This window comes from Coregonus lavaretus (genome assembly GCF_964263955.1).
Source record: "Coregonus lavaretus genome assembly, chromosome: 9".
Lineage (NCBI taxonomy): Eukaryota > Metazoa > Chordata > Actinopteri > Salmoniformes > Salmonidae > Coregonus > Coregonus lavaretus.
Window position 1 is genome coordinate 5,688,752 of NC_139996.1, and position 5,899 is coordinate 5,694,650.

The 5,899-nt window shown below is 42.9% G+C and overlaps 1 protein-coding gene across 1 annotated transcript in view; it reads right to left on the reverse strand.

Annotated features, from left to right (window-relative positions):
* LOC311134836 (CD82 antigen-like) overlaps nucleotides 1-4,527 on the reverse strand; it is a gene marked incomplete at its 3' end in the record, with an annotated part of 34,386 nt that extends 29,859 nt beyond the window's left edge. Inside the window, exon 1 of the mRNA XM_084168615.1 lies at nucleotides 4,467-4,527. The remainder of the gene's footprint in view (nucleotides 1-4,466) is intronic.
* Nucleotides 4,528-5,899: the final 1,372 nt, after the last annotated feature.

Here is a 5,899-nt window from a genome sequence, read left to right on the forward strand (position 1 = left end):
AATAGATCAACTATTTTACTATGGTGTGGTCAGATTTTTCTATTTAATACTCGTTTTGTTTGCAGAGGAAAAGTACACTGTTCTAGCATCTTCAAAGTGTGCCTCGGCAGAAATATTGTTTCATGTTTCATATTTGTTTCAGCAAGGATTTTGCCATGGCACAGTGCCACAGCAGAAACACTGAAGACAGAACAAGAACTGAAGCTATAGAAGGCAGTACTTCCAATTCCCTATTCCCTAGAGCAACATATCAAAATCACCTTATTGAACACAACAAAGTGAAAACAATCATCTAGACCTATGAGTCACGTTAGGCCTGCATCTGTTGATTGTAAGAACACTCACCGACTGAATGACTCAACTTTTCCTAAGCAAGCCTGAAACCTTTAGTCAAAGTTATTTTACAGAAAACACATTAACAACAGACTTTCAGCATGCTTATAGGACATGTATAGTAAGAAGATTGTGGGAGATGTTTTGTTAGACTTCAGTGCAGCTTTTGATGTCATTGATCATAACCTATTGCTGGAAAAAAAACGTAGGTGTTATGGATTTGCATCCTCTGCCTTATTGTGGATTGAGCGTTACCTATCTAAGGGGCTTCGGAAGCCTTTCTCAAGCAAGCTCAGTTGAGTGTGGTGTACTGCAGGGCAGCCGGCTAGGGACATTATTGTTTTCTGTTTTTACTAATGACTTTCCACTGTTTTTACTAATGACCTTCCACTGACCTTGAATAAAGCCTGTGTGTCTATGTACGCTGACGACTCAACAGTATACACGTCGGCTGTAACTGTAAAATAAATAATTAACACCCTTAACATAGAGCTCCAGTCAGTTTTAGAATGGGTAACTAGCAATAGGCTGGTGCTAAATATCTAACAAAACGAAAAGCATAATTTTTTGGACAAATCACTCGCTCAACGCTAAACATAATTTAGATCTATTATTGAATAATGTGGCGATTTAGTAAATTGAGAAGACTAAACTACTGGGTGTAACCATAGATACCAAGCTGTCATGGACAAAACATATAGACTCGATGGTTGCTAAAATGAGAAGAGGTCTGTCCATGATAGGACATTGGTCTGCCTTCTTGACATCTCAAGTCGACCAGACAGGTCCTACAGGCCCTAGTATTGTCGCACCTGGACTACCGCCCAGCTGTGTGGCAAAGAGGGACATAGGTCAATTGCAGTTGGTCCAGAACAAAGCAGCACGTATCGCACTTAGATGTACACGGAGGGCAAGTGTCAGTACCATGCATGTCAATCTCTCCTGGCTCAAAGTTGAGGAGAGATTGACTGCATCAATATTGGTCTTTGTGCGAGGTGTTGATGGGTTAAAGGTACCGAACTGTCTGTTCAAGCAGTTAGCACACAGTTTGGACGCTCATCGGTACAACACAAGACATGCCACCAGAGGTCTCTTCACAGTCCCCAGGTCCAGAACAGATGCTGGGATACGCACAATATTAAATAGAGCCATGACTACATGGAACTCTCTGCTGCCCCAGGTAACTCAAGCTAGCAATAAAACCAGATTCGAAAACCAGATAAAATAACACCTTACTGCACAAAAGGGGACTATGAAGAGACACAGCCACTGTATATATCTTGTCATATCCTCACATGGCCTCTCCTATCATTGCTACGCTGACGACACACAACTAATCTTCTCCTTTCCCCCTTCTGATAACCAGGTGGCGAATCGCATCTCTGCATGTCTGGCAGACATATCAGTATGGATGACGGATCACCACCTCAAGCTGAACCTCGGCAAGACGGAGCTGCTCTTCCTCCCGGGGAAGGACTGCCCGTTCCATGATCTCGCCATCACGGTTGACAACTCCGTTGTGTCCTCCTCCCAGAGTGCGAAGAGCCTTGGCATGACCCTGGACAACACCCTGTCGTTCTCCGCTAACATCAAGGCGGTGACCCGATCCTGTAGGTTCATGCTCTACAACATTCGGAGAGTACGACCCTGCCTTACACAGGAAGCGGCACAGGTCCTAATCCAGGCACTTGTCATCTCCCGTCTGGATTACTGCAACTCGCTGTTGGCTGGGCTCCCTGCCTGTGCCATTAAACCCCTACAACTCATCCAGAATGCCGCAGCCCGTCTGGTGTTCAACCTTCCCAAGTTCTCTCACGTCACCCCGCTCCTCCGCACACTCCACTGGCTTCCAGTTGAAGCTCGCATCTGCTACAAGACCATGGTGCTTGCCTACGGAGCTGTGAGGGGAACGGCACCTCCGTACCTTCAGGCTCTGATCAGTCCCTACACCCAAACGAGGGCACTGCGTTCATCCACCTCTGGCCTGCTGGTTCCCCTACCTCTGCGGAAGCATAGTTCCCGCTCAGCCCAGTCAAAACTGTTCGCTGCTCTGGCACCCCAATGGTGGAACAAGCTCCCTCACGACGCCAGGACAGCGGAGTCACTCACCACCTTCCGGAGACATTTGAAACCCCACCTCTTTAAGGAATACCTGGGATAGGATACCCCCCCCCCCCCCCAAAAAAAAAAAAAAAAAAAAAAACATTGTAAAGTGGTTATCCCACTGGCTATAAGGTGAATGCACCTATTTGTAAGTCGCTCTGGATAAGAGCGTCTGCTAAATGACGTAAATGTAAATGTAAAATATATTGTATTGTAATTTACACTGTAGTTTGTATTAGACCTAGATAGTGTGTGTATATACTGACATGTAGGCTAAGTGTGACGTTTTAAATGTATGTATTTTACCCCCCGCACCTCTCTGATTCAGAGGGTTACAACTAACTAGGTATCCCCCTTTCCTCCAGACTAATAATGTTCTGTATTATGTCATGTTTCGTGTGGACCCCAGGAAAAGTAGCCGATGCTTTTACAAGCGGCTAATGGGGATCCTAATAAATACCCAAAATCGGTGATTCCAGAAATGTTCTTAATCTTCTACATTACAGATTTAGTAAACTCCCCAACCATGCCTCGGAGCATGACCATGCCATGGTGCCAACCATTTAAAGTCCACATTTAGAGAGAGGTTAGGCTACGTTTCTCTAGCCCTAGCCCTCAGCTTTATAGGAAACCAAGTGGCAGGGATGTTTTTTTTTCGAATTACGGGATGGTACAGTAGGCCTACTGCCCTAAACAGAAAGAGAAATGTTAGTTCTGTTTGTGACTTTCACTGAGGGTGGAAACTCACAACTTTGCCTAGATTTAGCCTGGGCTTTCTGGTTTGTGTCCATAAGAGAACAAGCTACAGCAAGCAACAGGCTACGGCATAGGAAAACACAGATCCTTATTTGAAAAACATAAAATAGTGAATGGGCAGTGTGTGTGCAAATATGCACTGAGAAAACAAGTAAGGTCCTCTCGAAGTTGCCAAATGTCACCCACACAGAGACCAAGAGGTCGTATTTATATTTACAGCATGGCTCGTTTTGCATTGGCCTGGTTTCCCTCTTTAAAAAGGTTTGGCATGGGGGGGCAGTTTCACACTGTCAAGTAAGCTTGAGTAGGCACACAAACAAAAACACACACAGTAGAGGCAATCCAATGGATGAAATCACTGTGTGTGTTTTGTCTCTCAATGGGGATACAGTGGGGCTACACAGGATTACGAGGGTGGTGTATGTGTGTGTGTGTGTTTGTGGCAATAAATTAAACATAACCAACCTGGTTTAGCCTCAGCCCTGCTTTAAACCAAGACCACAGGAGCTCTGATGCCAAACTCTCTCACGCACACGCACACGCACACTTAACATCGCTTCGGAGGGTGGGTTATCGAACAAACACACACACACACACACACACAGATCTGACCTATATTCACATCTGTGACTGTGAGTCCATTACCTTGGCAGGGGTATACACCCCCCGGGGTTAAAATCTTTTAATACCATGATAGTCCCCAGCTCTTAACAGCAACAACTGTTGGCTCACAGGGAAAAGTGGAGGAGACATGGACACAGAATCCGTTTACACTGAGTAGTATTGCACCAAGCCTCCAGCACAGTCATAGAATGGCATGAGTCTGTCTACCATCCACCTCTCAAAACAAGATTAACACCATAACCATTGACCAAAGGGCAAAAAAAAAACACCACTCTTTTTTTATAGTGTCAGTGATGGATTAATAATTCAGCTAGCTACTACACATATGTATAGTAGAATTAAGCAATAAGGCCATTGGGTCGTGACTAAGAACAGCCCTTAGACTCCATTTTACTGAGCAAATTGCCCTACCAGGTTATCTTTTTACACGAACTAAAATGTAATCTAACTACAGCTAAATAAAGTCCACCACCTAGATAAAATTACTTCAGCTGACTTTAGACCTAGCTTGTTATCAGGGCAAAAGTTTTCGAAGTCACATTTAGAAAGCGAATACAACGAGAGCGAAAAAAAACAAGGAAACGTGACACACCTCTTGTTTAATAATATTAGCTAACATCTAATAATCCCACGAATAAACAAATACTTACTTTTTGGTGTAAAATGTGGAGAGAACAGTTAGCTGTAGCTGACCTCCGTCTTCTCGACTGTCCCGCTATGTGTGAGTAACTGACTGTATGTGTGTGTGTGTGTGACGGAACGGGATGTGTGTGGGAAACAGAGAGAGACGTGTCTGTTGCTGGGGGGATGGAAAAGCGTGGTAGACCCCCACCGTGCGGTAGACATGGGTTACATCCTTAACCATTTACTGCTCGAAAAGAAAATCGGATTTCATGTTGTTCTTACAGTTCTATAAAGAAAACCATAATATTATTTTGTGTAGTTGAGGGCCTTTAAAAACTGAGAAATAAGCCTACTCTGCTCAGGCATGAGTCAATCCTAAACAAACAAACAATGAGCTCACTCTTTATACTTAATATAAATCACTCTTACAGAAATCATCTATATTTAAAGTGCATAAAATGTAGTAGAACCACGTTCCTGTAGCTGTTATAAGGTATGTAAAATATTCCACCATGACAAAAAAAAAAAATGAATCAGGCTTCATGACATTGTAATGTAAACAGGGACACGGGGGAGCTGCCATTAGGTTAAAACACTCACGCACACGCATTGTACAATCTAAATCGCTATGAAATATATTTTCAAGAACCAAAAATATTTTATTTTCAGCTGTTTGAAGCTTGTATATGAAAGTAAAAGAAGCAAAAACGAAATTTAATAATGAGAAGCATAGAGATAGCGCACATTGAACATATCTACCAGTTTTTAGACTTGCCTTCAATACGTATGACAGATCTATAACTCAGATTTCTATGTGAATTTGGTCCGGTTGCCCAAAAAGTTACATATTGCAGCGTAATTTTTTGTTAAAATAATGAAAATGATATGTGCCTCGCTTGCATAAACACACCGGCTGTAAATACACTGTGGAGGGGGTGCTGTGGGATTATTTAAAATACTCAGGCACAACCAAGAGTATGAAAAATCTGTATGAAAGAGTCGCAGGAGTAAAATGAAAGCAGTCAATCCAGCGAGATTGATTGCTTTGCACCCCTCAAACACAGGAAATAGATGGCTGAAAAAGACAGATCCTCAGTTGGGTGGGGCATGCGCGTTGCTAACAAATGCGTACTTTTGGAAAATGTAAAAATGTGCCATTTTAGGGTATCACCACCGTGACTAAGACGTTTGTTCCTCTTAAATGGCAAAAATGTATCTCTAAAAAGGTTTGTGGGTGTTGTTTTAAACTTTTAATCACCCGCAAACTGGATTTAGAATGACTGCCAAGGTAGTGAACGTTGGCAAATGAGACAGCCTTCTAAACTAGAACAACCAGCTCAGTAACGGGAGCGATAAACCCAACTACTAACCGATTGGATTCGTTTAGAAAAATCTAAAACGTATGTTATTTTTCACATTGTTTATGTACACAAGCTGATTTTGACTGGAGAAACTGCAC